The 15629-nt window shown below is 44.3% G+C and overlaps 1 protein-coding gene across 1 annotated transcript in view; it reads left to right on the forward strand.

Annotated features, from left to right (window-relative positions):
- Positions 1-6024: 6024 nt before the first annotated feature.
- The window catches only part of LOC120928006 (interferon-induced GTP-binding protein Mx2-like), a 104452-nt gene continuing 94847 nt past the window's right edge, over positions 6025-15629 (forward strand). Inside the window, exon 1 of the mRNA XM_040339063.1 lies at positions 6025-6048. The gene's annotated coding sequence lies outside the window, so the exon portion shown is untranslated. The remainder of the gene's footprint in view (positions 6049-15629) is intronic.

Consider the following 15629-nt stretch of genomic DNA (forward strand, 5'->3'; position numbering starts at 1 on the left):
GAAGTTTGGATATAGGGTTAATGCTGTCAATAGAGTCCAATGGAGTTCATACTGAATTCATAGTAAATTCTATAAGTAAGTAAAGTACAGAATGTGTATGCATATAGGTATATAAATGAATTCAATTTAATTTGAAAAGGTAACTATTGCATTGCAACGTAGTACCCGTCTATTAAAGAAGGATATAATTGAAAAGGAAAAAAGTTTACCTTAGATGGTTAATGACATGGAGTGTATAATAATGTATACTGTTGTCCTAGAGGGATATAATATCCCAGTAGCATTATAGTTAAAGGCAATGCTGTCAGAACAATCCAAGGGCAGTTATATGTATTTCAGTTCCGATTCTATAAACAGGCAGGATAGTAAATAGGTTAGGTTCGTGCATATGACCAGAAAATCCTACATGGAGGATTAAATCTTAAAGAAATGGACTGGAAAGCAATTACCTTATTTGTATCGTGATACCAGAAGGCTAACTAAAGCAGCGTTCCACGTGTGGTGTGATGTCCTCCCTCAAGCCGTCCAAGTCAGCGTCTGACACACACTGTGTCAGCGGTGACCTTAAGAGCAACATCTCCACCGGAAGTGAAGAGAGTCAGAAATGACCCCTGGCGTCATTTCCGGTCCACGTGTCCCAAGACACTTGCGCGCGCATCCTATGCGCTCCAGCGTGATGATGTAAGCTGGAGCGCATAGGGAGGAGACATGTATTAACAGTCTCGAACCGGCCAGAAAAGAAAAAGTGGCCGGATGTGCGCGCGCATCCCATCTGATGTTGTTGATAGGAACGGGAGGCGTCAAGGAAAGCACGCCCCCTGTGTTGGGACCTGTGATTGGCCACACCAAAGCTGTGCAGAATCGGACCTACCCCCGCATCAGGAAACCCTCCATATGATAGATGGAATAGTTCAGAGCTTAAAAAACGCAAACAGAAAGTTTTAGTAAACACTAATAATAAGTTATACGCAATAAAACGTGTATTTGACTGTAAAAGGATATATTAGAATATACTAATGATTTCTCTCAGCTAGATATCCAATGGTTTATTTTCACATTGTCTTATCAGGGAGCAGGTTAATGAAAGAGACATCTACAGTAGTAAGTATTTTTGGAAAGTTTTCACATTTTCCAATTATTGATTCATAAGACTGAATATAACAAGGCAAACTAAAATAAAACAAAACAAAAATGAAACAAGATGCACTCCTAGCAAAATAAAGCATAACAAAACAAAACAAGAAACAAAGCACAAAAGATACATATCAGCCAGTAGTAGAGGGAGAAGCAATCTAGTCATAGATCATAAAGTTTATATCATATATTTAACCAAAATTGGTTTATTAGATCTACATAGGGCTAGTGTACCAGGCAAAAGACATAATTAGCCCCGACCCGGCGACCTATATTGAAGTATATATGCAGTTTATAAATTAAATCTCTATGATTTACGCCAATAATAAATGAATACATAGGGTGTATTTTAATAAAGTTTAGTGATGATCAATTACGGCCATGACATTTCCCTATAAGAAAGGTTTAAATGACAGGGATGTGTTGAGCCCTGGTACATAGGTGGCTCGTTGGTCAAAAATCCAACGGGCCTCTCGTTGAAGGATTTTTTTGTCAAAGTCCCCTCCTCTTTCCGGAGGGGAGATTACTTCTAATGCAAAGAAAGTAATGAAAGATGGATCATAGCTGTGGTGCAACCCCACATGTTTACAAATAGGTGTATAGAGCAAACCTGCCTCTAGATAATAAAGATGATCCTTGATTCTTCTAGAGAATGCCCTTTTTGTCTTTCCTATATAGAAAGCGCCGCACCGACACTTTGCAAGATATACAATGCCTATAGTGGAACAATTAGCATGTTTCTTGGATTTAAGAAAACCTCCTCTAGGGAGGGGACAGCCGTCCCCTTCTTCGATCCAGGGGCAAACATCACAGTGTCCACATTTGTAGGTACCCGGTATCTCAGGCTCCTGTAAAGTGGGAGCGTCAGGTACCAGGTGGCTATGTGTAAGGCCATCTTTGATGGACCTACATCTTCTATAAACAATTTCAGGTCTTTGTGAGATATATTTTGAAATGATAGGGTCCTCAGCAAGGAAGTGCCAATTATGGTTAATCAATTGGCGAAAAATGTTCTGATCAGAACTGAAAGTGGTTATTAATTTAGTTGTTGGATTGGACTCTTTTTCCTTTTTCTTAAATAATAATGTATCTCTTGTGTTTATCTTTGACTTTGCATATGCCTGTTTAAGAACTTTTTTGCTGTATCCTCTCAATAATAAGCGTGAATAAAGGGCAGACGCTTCTCTTTCAAAGTCTTCCTCCTTTGCACAATTGCGTCGAAGTCTTAGGTACTGACTGTAGGGGATGCTTCGCACCAAAGATCTTGGGTGAGAGCTGGAATAGTGTAAAATAGTGTTTCCTGCCGTTTCTTTCCTATACAAATTAGTGGACAGAGTACCATCATCATTTACTGAGATTTTTAAGTCAAGAAAGGGGATGCTTTTGGTGTCCGACTGGATCGTAAATTTTAAATTATAATTGTTAACAGATAAATATTCCATAAATTTGGACAAAAGGTCCGCACCACCAGTCCAGATGACCAAAACATCGTCAATATACCTCCGCCATAATAAGATATGGCGGAGGTATATCACGGCGGAGTCATCTGAAAAGATGGCTCTCTCCCACCCCCCCAGGTACAGGGTGGCATACGATGGGGCACAAGAAGTCCCCATCGCCACACCCTGCACCTGGAGGTAGGTTGAGCCATTAAAGACAAAAACATTATTAGTCAATATATGCTCAAGCAAGGCCGTAACGAAGTTACAAAGTTTCCAGTTATTGTGGTCTTGTTCACGTAAAAACTGGGAAATGACCTGAATCCCTTTTGTGTGAGGGATACTAGAGTAGAGGGCCTCTACGTCTATTGCTGCCAAAATTGATCCTGGGGGTACACTCATGCCTTCGACTATTTTTAAAAGTTCCAACGTATCTTTAAGATACGATGGTAGTGCCATTACATGGGGTCTCAATTGCATGTCTACATACTTACTTGCAGTTTCCGTATGGCTGCCTATACCCGAGATAATAGGGCGCCCGGGTGGATCCCTGATGTCTTTATGTATTTTGGGCAATTACTAGTAAAAAAAAAATAATAAAAAATAATATTTCTGTCCCCTATTTTGTAGGCGCTATAACTTTTGCGCAAACCAGACGCTTATTGCGATTTTTTTTTCACAAAAAATATGTAGAATACGTATCGACATAGACTGAGAAAATGAATGTATTTTATTTTTTTAAAAATTGGGCTATTTATTATAAATATAAAATATTATTATTTTTTTCAAAATTGTCGCTCTTTTTTTGTTTATAGCGCAAAAAATAAAAACCACAGAGGTTATCAAATACCACCAAAAGAAAGCTCTATTTGTGGGAAAAAAGGACGTCAATTTTGTTTGGGAGCCACGTCGCACGACCGCGCAATTATCAGTTAAAGCGACGCAGTGCCGGAAGCTGAAATTTCACCTGGGCAGGAGGGGAGTATATGTGCCCAGTAAGCAAGTGGTTAATGACCAGAGAAATCTTTGCGTTAAGGCACTGCGTCATTTTAACTAACAATTGCACGGTCATGCGATACTGCGCCCAAACAAAATTGGCGTCCAAAAAAGGAGCGACAATTTTGAAAAAAAAAAAAAATTTTTTACTATACATTTACTATATTTTTTAAATATAAAAAAATAAATAATAATTCTTAATCAGTTTAGGCCAATATGTATTCTTCTACATATTTTAGTTAAAAAAAAAAAAACGCAATAAACATATATTTGCAGCAAATTTATGTGTCTACAAAATAAGGAATAGATTAATGGCATTTTTATTATGTATTTATTTTTTACTAGTAATAGCGTCAATCTGCGATTTTTAGCGGGACTGCGACATTGCGGCGGAGAGATCTGACACTTGACACCTTTTTGGGACCAGTGACTTTTATACAGCGGTCAGAGATAAAAATAGCCACTGATTATTGTGTAAATGTCACTGGCAGGGAAGGGGTTAACACTAGGGGGCGATCATGGGGGTTAGGTGTTCCCTAGGGAGGTGTTTCTAACTGTGGGGGGAGGGGACTGACTAGAGGAGGACAGAGATTGCTGTTCCTGATCACTAGGAATAGCAGATCTCTCTCTACTCCCCTGTCAGAACGGGGATCTGTTTGTTTACACTGACAGTTCTGTCTCTCTAAAGAGCGATCGCGGGTGGCCAGCAGACATTGCAGCTGCAGGCCACATGCATCAGCTCTGGCGTCGTGGCGCACGCCCGTCCCCTATAGCTAAAGCGGCAGACGTACAATTACGGCGTTTCGCACAGCCATGCCAACCTGCCACAGTACAACTGCGGCGGCTGGTCGGCAAGTAGTTAATTCATTGAAGTGTATTTTCCCCCCAAAAATTTGAAAGACCGCTATGCAAATACAGTGTGACATAAAATATTGCAACAATTGCCATTTTATTTTCTAGGATCTCTGCTATAAAAATATAATGTTTGGGGTTCCAAGTAACTTTCTAGCAAAAAATACTGGGGCAGATTCACATACATTTAGATAGGCGCAGCGTATCAGAGATACGCTACGCCGCCATATCTTACCTGACTTTAAGTCGAATCCAGGAAGATTTTGCGCCGTAAGTTACGGCGGCGTAGTGTATTTCTGGCGGCGGAATTCAAATCGGCGATTAGGGGGCGTGATTCATTTAAATGAAGCGCGTCCCCGCGCCGATTGAACTTTCGCATACTCTGTTTCGAAATTTCCCGCCGTGCTTTGCTCGAAATGACGTCGCAACAACGTAATTTTTTGAACTTAGACGTGACTTACGTCCATCCCTATTCACGGACGACTTACGCAAAAAATAAAAAAAATTAAAATTTCGATGCGGGAACGACGGCCATACTTAACATGGCAAATCTATCTATACGCCGCAAAATAGCAGCTTTAACTATACGCCGGAAAAAGCCGACTAGAGACGACGTAAGAGAATGCGACGGCCGCGCGTACGTTCGTGGATCGTCGGAAAAAGCTCATTTGCATACCCGACGCGGAAAACGACGCAAACTCCACCCAGCGGACGCCGAAGTATTGCATCTACGATCCGAAGGTGTACGAAGCCGTACGCCTGTCGGATCAAAGCCAGATGCCGTCGTATCTTGGTTTGAGGATTCAAACTAAAGATACAACGCGGGTAATTTGAAAGTACGCCGGCGTATCAGTAGATACGCCGGCGTACTCTCTCTCTGAATCTGGCCCACTGATTTTAACTTTGTAAGAAACAAGTGTGCCCCCTATCGCTGCCAACATACACCTACGACGATTCGCGCCGGTGAGCCAACCTGTCGCGGTATAATGATGGCGGCTGGTCAACAAGCGGTTACATTTTTTTTTAATATATTTCTTACCTTTTTAGTTGTTTCTTTGGAGCAGGATTATACACAGGACTCTATTGACAGTTTAATTAACTTGCTAAAATATATATCACAGGGACATTTTAGGATTTTTTTACACGGGTGGCCATAGGGGTGTAAAAACAGGTGACTGAGCCATGGTTTTACCCAGTGGCGGCCCGTCCATAGAGGGCGCCCGGGCGCCGCCCCCCCTCCCCCAGTCAGTAAAAGAAAAAAAAATTATAAAAAAAAAAAAAAAAAAAAGTTTTTTTTTTTTTTTTTAAACATGTCCCTTTAAGAAAAAAACGAAAAAAAAATATGGTCCTTATGTGCACCGTGCCCGGCGCCGGGCACAGTAAAGTGCGGTAGCGCCACGTCTGTGCAATCACAAGATTGCAGGCGAGGCGCTACATTGGAAGGCAAAAAATGCCTTTGTGGCGTTCTCCATCGCGCCACAATTTTCGGCGCGATGGACTTTATTATTATGGCCGAGCGGGTGCACGCGCTATTGATCCAAGTCCGACGTCACTCGAGGTACAGGAAGTGACGTCGGCACACTCTGCAGCTCAGCGCCCGTGTGGTCCTGACTCCCGGGACATTAAGGTATGCAGCAGCATCCCCCTCCACCTCTTAACTTTACTCCCCCCTCGGGACTAATTACATTACTGAGTCCCGAAAAAGTAGCTGCCAGTGCCACGATCCCCCTGCCCCCCCCCCGTCCTCGTTATTGCCTGTTTGTTTCTCAGTACATTCCTCTCTGCTCCTCTGCTCACTAATCCTATGTGCTGCGGAAATAGCGTCCATCACCCCCCTCACCCCCCCCCCCCGCTTATTAACTAAATGTCTTTTACAGTAAAAGACATTTAGTTAATAAGCGGGGGGGGGGGGGGGGGGGGGGGTGATGGACGCTATTTCCGCAGCACATAGGATTAGTGAGCAGAGGAGCAGAGAGGAATGTACTGAGAAACAAACAGGCAATAACGAGGAGGAGAAGCAGAGGGGAATGTACATGTTACATGCTCCTCTGCTCATTAATCGTATGTGCTGCCGAAATAGCATCCGTCACCCCCCCCCCTTATTACTAATTAACTAAATGTCTTTTACAGTAAAAGACAGTCGGGGGGGGGGGGGGGGGGGGGTGACGGATGCTATTTCGGCAGCACATACGATTAATGAGCAGAGGAGCATGTAACATGTACATTCCCCTCTGCTTCTCCTCCTCGTTATTGCCTCTGTGTTCTTCAGTACATTCCTCTCTTTTCCTCTGCTCACTAATCCTATATGTTGCTGAAATAGCGTCTGTCACCCCCTCCCCCACCTACCCCCCCCCCCTTATTAACTAAATGTCTTTTATTTTAAATGTACATGTCTTCCAAAATTATAGCCGTCACTACCATCCCCCTCCCCCCCCTTATTAACCAAATGTCATTTATTTTAAATGTACATTTCTGCCAAAATTATAGCCATCACTACCACCCCCCCGAACCCCCCCGCCCCCCGCGCTTATTAACCAAATGTTATTTATTTTAAATGTTCATTTCTGCCAAAATTATAGCCATCACTACCATCCCCCCAAACCCCCCCCCCGCGCTTATTAACCAAATGTCATTTATTTTAAATGTACATTTCTGCCAAAATAGCGGCCATCTCCACCCACCCCCCCAACCCCCCACGCTTATTTACCGGATTTTATTTACATTTCTGCCAAAATAGCAGCCTTCAGTCCCCCCCCCCATGCCCACTTATTTACAAAATGTATTTTACATGTAAAATACCAACCTTCACCCCCTACACAAAGTCTTTCATTAGGGCCACAATTCACAGAATTATGGGTTCTCTAATGCAGTATGTCTACAGTCTCTGGTAATCTCCTGCAGTATGTCCGCAGTATCTGGTAATCTAATGCAGTATGTCCGCAGTCTCTGGTAATCTAATGCAGTATGTCCGCAGTCTCTGGTAATATTGTGCAGTATCTCTGCAGTCTCTGGTAATCTAATGCAGTATGTTCGCAGTCTCTGGTAATCTTGTGCATTATCTCCGCAGTATCTGGTAATCTTGTGCAGTATATCCGCAGTCTCTGGTAATCTTGTGCAGTATGTCCGCAGTCTCTGGTAATCTTGTGCAGTATATCCGCAGTATCTGGTAATCTTGTGCAGTATGTCCGCAGTCTCTGGTAATCTTGTGCAGTATATCCACAGTCCCTGGTAATCTCCTGCAGTATGTCTGCAGTCTCTGGTAATCTAATGCAGTATGTCGCAGTCTCTGGTAATCTCCTGCAGTATGTCGCAGTCTCTGGTAATCTCCTGCAGTATGTCCGCAGTCTCTGGTAATCTAATGCAGTATGTCCGCAGTCTCTGGTAATCTAATGCAGTATGTCCGCAGTCTTGGTAATCTCCTGCCTATTTAGAGTCCTTCATTACTAACAGTGTAATTTTTTAGTTTGTTTGCGCCGATCTGTAAGGCTGCGCTATATACCATGATTTGTGATGCTGGGGCTATATACTCTGTCCTGTGACGCTGAGCTGTATACTCCTGACACTATGAGTGGAAGCAAGTGGAATACAGGGGACGGAGTCGGTGGATTCTATAAGGGGTGTGGCTTATTAGAAGTGGGAGGGACCAACGTGGAGGGGCGGAGTCTTGCGCCCCCCCATCCAAAAACTTCACCAGCCGCCACTGGTTTTACCACACCTTGGCTGCCCACCTAAAGACTAAACGACGAGACATGCCCAGTTGACTGGCGGCACTGCCTGTCCATATCAGCTGTTCAAGCCATTGGGACCACGTCACAACACTTGGTTTGCGGTTTTGACACATTAGACCCACTAAAAGCTGCCATTTGGAAAATAAAGAACAAGTATTCAGGAGGCGGAAGGATTTCCTCCTGAACATCTGACAGAAAAATACCGTGGAACAACAGGATTTGTAGTCACGTGCCTAGTGACGCAACGCGTGGGGGAGGAGCCTAGTGACGCGATGGACGGGAGATCCGTCCGAATGAGGAGATCGCAACGCTGAGTGGCTTATTCAAACACTGCCTTGCTGAATGCTGTGATTGATCGGGGGGGGTTTCGTGAGTGTTGAATCGCTTTGAATACTCTGCTACCTTTATCGTATACAGTCTTGCACTATGTTTTGTCTCCTTTTATTTACATGAGCTGCTAAATCTGGATGAATGAAAGATCACTCGTTGTATCACATCACCGCTCATAGTATCTGGGACTGATCCTATCAGTTTAATTCAACCTGTCTGTGTGTGCATTGTCCATGGGCTGACATAGGACTTCCATATACTTAGTGTGCCACTATTTGGTTCTTGTTTTATGCACTTGCACAAGGTTTGAGTTAGGAAGGACTCTGTTCCATCCTATTGTTATAGGCACTTAATTGTATTATATTTGCACTTACCTGCTAATCTGCACATTTGTTTCAATTGCATGCAATTTTTCATTTGCACATATTGATACCTCCTGAGAAGGTTGTGTACGAGGTATCATTAGCACTATTTGTACCTACAGCACCAATTGTTGATATTAGCACAGCACTTATGTTTTAAATTTAGGATTTATATGAAATCTTGGGCTATCCCGGGAAATCCGGGAGGGTTAGGAGGTATTCTTAAATTACACTTTAACCACTTAACGACCGCCGCATGTACATATACGTCCACAGAATGGCACGTACAGGCAGATGGGCGTACATGTACGTCCCTGCCTTTCCGCGGGTCGGGGGTCCGATCGGGACCCCCCCCCCCCGGTACACGCGGCGGTCGGAAATCGTCTGGGAGCGATCCGGGATGAGGGGGCGGCTATTAGTTTCTAGCCACCCCCTCGCGATCGCTCCCCGGAGCTGAAGAACGGGGAGAGCCGCGTGTAAACACGGCTTCCCCGTGCGTCACTGTGGCGCTGCATCGATCGTGTGTTCCCTTTTATAGGGAGACACAATCGATGACATCAGACCTACAGCCACACCCCCCTACAGTTGTAAACACACACTAGGTGAAACATAACTCCTTCAGCGCCCCCTGTGGTTAACTCCCAAACTGCAACTGTCATTTTCACAATAAACAATGCAATTTAAATGCATTTTTCGCTGTGAAAATGACAATGGTCCCAAAAATGTGTCAAAATTGTTCCTTAGTGTCCGCCATAATGTCACAGTCACGAAAAAAATCGCTGATCGCCGCCATTAGTAGTAAAAAAAAATTATTTATAAAAATGCAATAAAACTATCCCCTATTTTGTAAACGCTATAAATTTTGCGCAAACCAACCGATAAACGCTTATTGCGATTTTTTTACCAAAAATATGTAGAAGAATACGTATTGGCCTAAACTGAGGGAAAAAAATGTTTTTTTATATATTTTTGGGGGATATTTATTATAGAAAAAAGTAAAAAATATTGCATTTTTTTCAAAACTGTCGCTCTATTTTTGTTTATAGCGCAAAAAATAAAAACCGCAGAGGTGATCAAATACCACCAAAAGAAAGCTCTATTTGTGGGGAAAAAAGGACGTCAATTTTGTTTGGGAGCCACGTTGCATGACAGCGTATTTGTCTGTTAAATCGACGCAGTGCCGAATCGCAAAACCTGGCCTGGGCCTTTAGCTGCATTTTGGTCCGGGGCTTAAGTGGTTAAGAGGGAGCTGGGCAGTTATGTTTACCATAATTAACCCTGTCTGTACTGTGCTGGCAGATGTTCAAAAACAGGACGGGGATGTGTCTACCCATGCACCAACATCCACTAGGTTAAATTTAACCTTTCTTGATCATGCAACCGGATCCATTCCTTGGGCTGATATCAAAGGCCTAAGATGGTTGGTGTGTAAGAAGAAACAGGGTTTGCCTGTAATGACTCTCTGCGGAGGTCTGGGCTCTGGACTTTGGTGTACTAATTCATCTGTGGCACAAAGTTTCTGGCAGAGTCTTCTACAGGTCCAGGTATGAGGTTTTCTCTAATAAAACCCTTGGTAAACCTGAAGGTTGGCACAACTTGCTCGCCGTGGTGGGTGAAAGCTGGAGCTACCTTTAGTAGCTTTCCTGTGGCGTGGATCAGGTAAGAAGATCATTTTTATTTATGTATTATCTTCTTGGAATAGGATGTCTTTCCTGGTTCTTACCACTGGAGGGAGTAAGTGCAACCTGGTGTTTTCTTACATAGCCTTCCAGGATAACATGCTCAGTGAAGTCAGTCATAATAACACCACTCACCTCCTTCCGCTGCAGGCTCTGCCACAATATTACTTTATTAAAAATGTACAGTGGGTATAGAAGCAAACCACCCCCTTTAAAATAATCACATTTTGTTGCTCTGCAGCCTGAAATGAAGACAGACACCTTTTTGTTTTATCCAGCTGTATTTACTCTGCAACTTATAGCATCCAAGCAAAAGATATAACACCAACAAAAATTCAAAAACAGAATCAGTTGAAAAAAGGATCACTCCCCCCCTCCCCCTCCTAAAAATGACTTGTTAACTCAATCAGGGGTAGCTCATCAACTTCTCAATGGCCCACAAAGCCATTTGACTTTCAACTGTGACCAGCTGTGGTCATTTTGATTAGCTTAGCATGAAAAGAGCTTTCCTGGAGCATTTCAGTCCCTGATAGTGCAACTGAAGCAAACAATCAACTATGGGTGGCGAGGCACTGTCCCCAGGATCTTCAGGATAAAGTTGTGAACAGGCACAAGTCAGGAAATGGATACAAAAAAAGTCAAAGGCTTTATCAATGCCTAGAACAGTGTTTTTCAACTCCAGTCCTCAAGGCACACCAACAGGTCATGTTTTCAGGATTTATTTTAGATGAAACTGCTGTGGTGATTACTAAGGCAGTGAAACTGATCGAATCACCTGTGCAAAATAATGGAAAGCCTGAAAACATAACCTGTTGGTGTGCCTTGAGGACTGGAGTTGAAAAACACTGGCCTAGAAGCACAGTGAAGTCTATTATTAAGACGTATATGTGCAGGAGGCAGTCCTTAAAGTGGGGGTTCACCCTTAGAGAGCACTTTTCCCCCTTAGATGGATGCTCGTTTTCTCTAGGGGAATCGGCTATTTGTTTTAAAATATGTGCAGTACTTACCCGTTTACGAGATGCATCCTCTTCCATCGCTTCCGGGTATGGGCTGCGGGACTGGGCATTCCTTCTTGATTGACAGTCTTCCGAGAGGCTTCCGACGGTCGCATCCATCGCGTCACGATTTTCCGAAAGAAGCCGAACGTCGGTGCGCAGGCGTAGTATAGAGCCGCACCGACGTTCGGCTTCTTTCGGCTACGAGTGACGCGACCGTCGGAAGCCTCTCGGAAGACTGTCAATCAAGAAGGAACGCCCGCTCCCGAAGACCCATACCCGGAAGCCAACGGAAGAAGATGCACCTCGAAAACGGGTAAGTACGGATCATATTTTAATACAAATAGCCGATTCCCCTAGACCGAACGAGCAGGAATCTAAGGGGAGAAAGAAAAAAATGTAATAAATGGGTGAACTCCCGCTTTAAGTGGTTAAAAAAAATAAAAAAAATTTAACCTTTATGCTGCGTACACACGATCATTTTTCGGGTTGTAAAAAACGTTGTTTTTTAAAAACGTCATTTAAAATAATCATGTGTGGGCTTCGAACATGCTCTATTTTTTAACGACGTTTTAAACTATGTCGTTTTTCGGGTTGTAAAAAATAATCGCGTGTGGGCTAAAACGACGTGAAAAACCCGCGCATGCCCAGAAGCAAGTTATGAGACGGGAGCGCTCGTTCTGGTAAAACTACCGTTCGTAATGGAGTAAGCACATTCATCACGCTGTAACAGACAGAAAAGCGTGAATCGTCTTTTACTAACACGAAATCAGCAAAAGCAGCACCAAGGGTGGCGCCATCCACATGGAACTTCCCCTTTATAGTGCCGTCGTACGTGTTGTATGTCACCGCGCTTTGCTAGAGCATTTTTTTTTCACTATCGTGTGTAGGCAAGGCCGTTTTAATGATGAAGTTGAAAAAAACGTTGTTTTTTCTAGAGGCTGAAAAACGTTGTTTTTTACAACCCGAAAAATGATTGTGTGTACGCGGCATTAGTGTCACTTTAAAGTCACCATTACCCACAATTCAACTACCAAAGTGACTCTTGCTTACATTTCAATATCTTAAAGTGACCCTTCCCAGCAAATTTCACATGTTAAAGCGGTTCTCCACCCTAAAGTGGAGTCCCGCTGATCGGAACCCTCCCCCCCTCCGGTGTCACATTTGACACCTTTCAGGGGGGAGGGGGTGCAGATACCTGTCTAAAGACAGGTATTTGCACCCACTTCCGGCCCGGCATTCACGGGCAAAAGACGGGCATTCCGTCACATCCCGTCGCCCCCCCCCGTTGTGTGCTGGGAACACTCGGCTCCCAGCACATAGCGGGAGCCAATCGGCGGGCGCGACTCGCGCATGCGCCGTAGGGAACCGGGCAGTGAAGCCGCAGCGCTTCACTTCCTGGTTACCTCACCGTGGATGGAGGGGGGAGCAGCAGGGTGACGAGCGATCGCTCGTGCCCTGCTGCGGACGGCGCTGGACTCCAGGACAGGTAAGTGTCCTTATATTAAAAGTCAGTAGCTGCAGTATTTGTAGCTGCTGGCTTTTAATATATTTTTGGGGTGGAACATCCGCTTTAAGGAGAACGGTGCAAAACCACTTTGCCTCTTAAAGAGAATCATCCTGTTTCTCCACATCTTAAATGGACTGCACCTCTACTGTGCGCCAACGTAAGGGCCCCAACTAAGCTGGCAGAAGAATCAACCTTCCAGATTGAGAGGCATCCATGGTGACACTGGCACTGGCAGGCATTGGGGATGGGCAGTGATTGGCAGCTGCCTGGGCACTGATTGGCATTTCTCTGGTGGTCTAGGGTGGCCTACCTGGTGGTCCAGAGTGGTGGCCATTCCTGGTGGTCCTGGCGGCATCCTGGTGGTGTTGGGCGGGCATCCGTGGGGGGACTGCGCTGATAAAAAAAAATCAGCACAGACCTCCCCTGTTAGGAGAGCAGCCGATCGGCTCTCCTCTACTCGCGTCTATCAGACGCGAATGAGGAAAAGACGATCAACGTCTCTTCCTGTTTACATCGTGATCAGTTGTGATTGGACACGGCTGATCACGTGGTAAAGAGCCTCCATCTGAGGCTCTTTACCAAGATCGGTGTGGCGGTGTGTCAGACTGACACGCTGCACCACCGATTGCCGCGGGGGCACACATCGGCTGTTATCCTGCTGAACGTCGTATGATGCCCAGTCAGGATAACTGAATCACCACCCGGCCGTCATTCTGCTATAGGCCGGGCAGGAAATGGTTAAAAATGTTTGGTCTTTTTTTTCATTTGTTTAGCAAAAAAATAAAAAATAAAACACAGTGGTGATTAAATACCACCAAAAGAAAGCTCTATTTGTGTAAAAATATATATATATATATATATATATATATATATTAAAAGTTCAGATGAGTACAGTGTAGCATGACTGCGCAATTGTCATTCAAAGTGCGACCGCACTGAAAGCTGAAAATTAGCTTGGGCAGGGAGGGGTTAAAAGTACCCAGGAGGCAAGTGGTTAAAGTGGAGTTCCACCCGTTTTTTTGTTGTTTTTTTTTTTTGCAAAAATCTGAAAAAAAAATAAAAATTATACTCACCAGAAAGGGCTGTTGCTATACGGAAGTAGCTGTTCTGCCTCTTTCTCCACCGCGGTCCTTTTCTTCTTCTTTGTCCTCCGTTGCTGTGTCTTCTGGTGAATGGGGCGCGCTGCCTTTTGGGAACTGTGTGTATCCCAGGAGGCAGCCGCCCATTCACAAAGCGCTGTGCAAGTCGCGCATGCGCAGTAGGAAACGGGACGGCTTCACTGTCTGTTTCCCTTAGTCAGGATGGAGGCGCCAGGACCGCGCGATCGCCGTCGGGGGCCCATCATCGCGGCCGCCTAGGACAGGTAAGTGTCCTTATTAAAAGTCAGCAGCTACACTGTTAGCAGCTGCTAACTTTTACAAAAAAATAATTTGCGGGTGGAATCCCGCTTTAACCACTTAAGGACCGCCTCCTGCACATTTACGTTGGCAGAATGGCACGGCTGTCCCCTTTAAAGCGGGAGTTCACCCAATTAGTTTTTTTTTTCTCTTTTCCCCTTAGATGGATGCTCGTTTTGTCTAGGGGAATCGGCTATTTGTTTTAAAATATGAGCCGTACTTACCGTTTACGAGATGCATCTTCTCCGTCGGCTTCCGGGTATGGGTCTTCGGGAGCGGGCGTTCCTTCTTGATTGGCAGTCTTCCGAGAGGCTTCCGACGGTCGCATCCATCGCGTCACTCGTAGCCGAAAGAAGCCGAACATCGGTGCGGCTCTATACTGCGCCTGCGCACCGACGTTCGGCTTTTTTCGGAAAATCGTGACGCGATGGATGCGACCGTCGGAAGCCTCTCGGAAGACTGTCAATCAAGAAGGAACGCCCAGTCCCGCAGCCCATACCCGGAAGCGGCGGAGAAGATGCATCTCGTAAACGGTAAGTACAGCTCATATTTTAAAACAACTAGCCGATTCCCCTAGACAAAACGAGCATAAAGCTAGGGGGAAAATGTGTTCTCTATGGGTGAACCTCTGCTTTAAGTGCCCTTCCCCATTCTTCACAGTGGCAGTGTCAGTGATCGTCTGTTCCCTGATATAGGGAAACACGATCAATGACGTCACAAGTCCAGCCCCGCCCCCCTACAGTTAGAAACACATATGAGGTCACACAAAACCCCTACAGCGCCCGCTAGTGGTTAACTCCTAAACTGCAATTGTCATTTTCACAGTAAACAATGCATTTTTATAGCATTTTTTGCTGTGAAAATGACAATGGTCCATAAAATGTGTCAAAATTGGCCGCAGTCACAAAAAAAATCGCTGATCGCCGCCATTAGTAGTAAAAAAAATATTAATAAAAATGCCAAAAAACTATCCCCTATTTTGTAAACGCTTTAAATTTTGCGCAAACCAATTGTTAAACGCTTATTGCGATTTTTTTACCAAAAATAGGTAGAAGAATACGCATCGGCCAAAACTGAGGAAAAAATATTTTTTTTTAGATCTTTTTTGGGGGTATTTATTATAGCAAAAAGTAAAAAATATAATTTTTTTTCAAAATTGTCGCTCTATTTTTGTTTATAGCCCAAAAAATAAAAACCGCAGAGGTGA

The sequence above is a fragment of the Rana temporaria genome, chromosome 2 (genome assembly GCF_905171775.1).
Source record: "Rana temporaria chromosome 2, aRanTem1.1, whole genome shotgun sequence".
Lineage (NCBI taxonomy): Eukaryota > Metazoa > Chordata > Amphibia > Anura > Ranidae > Rana > Rana temporaria.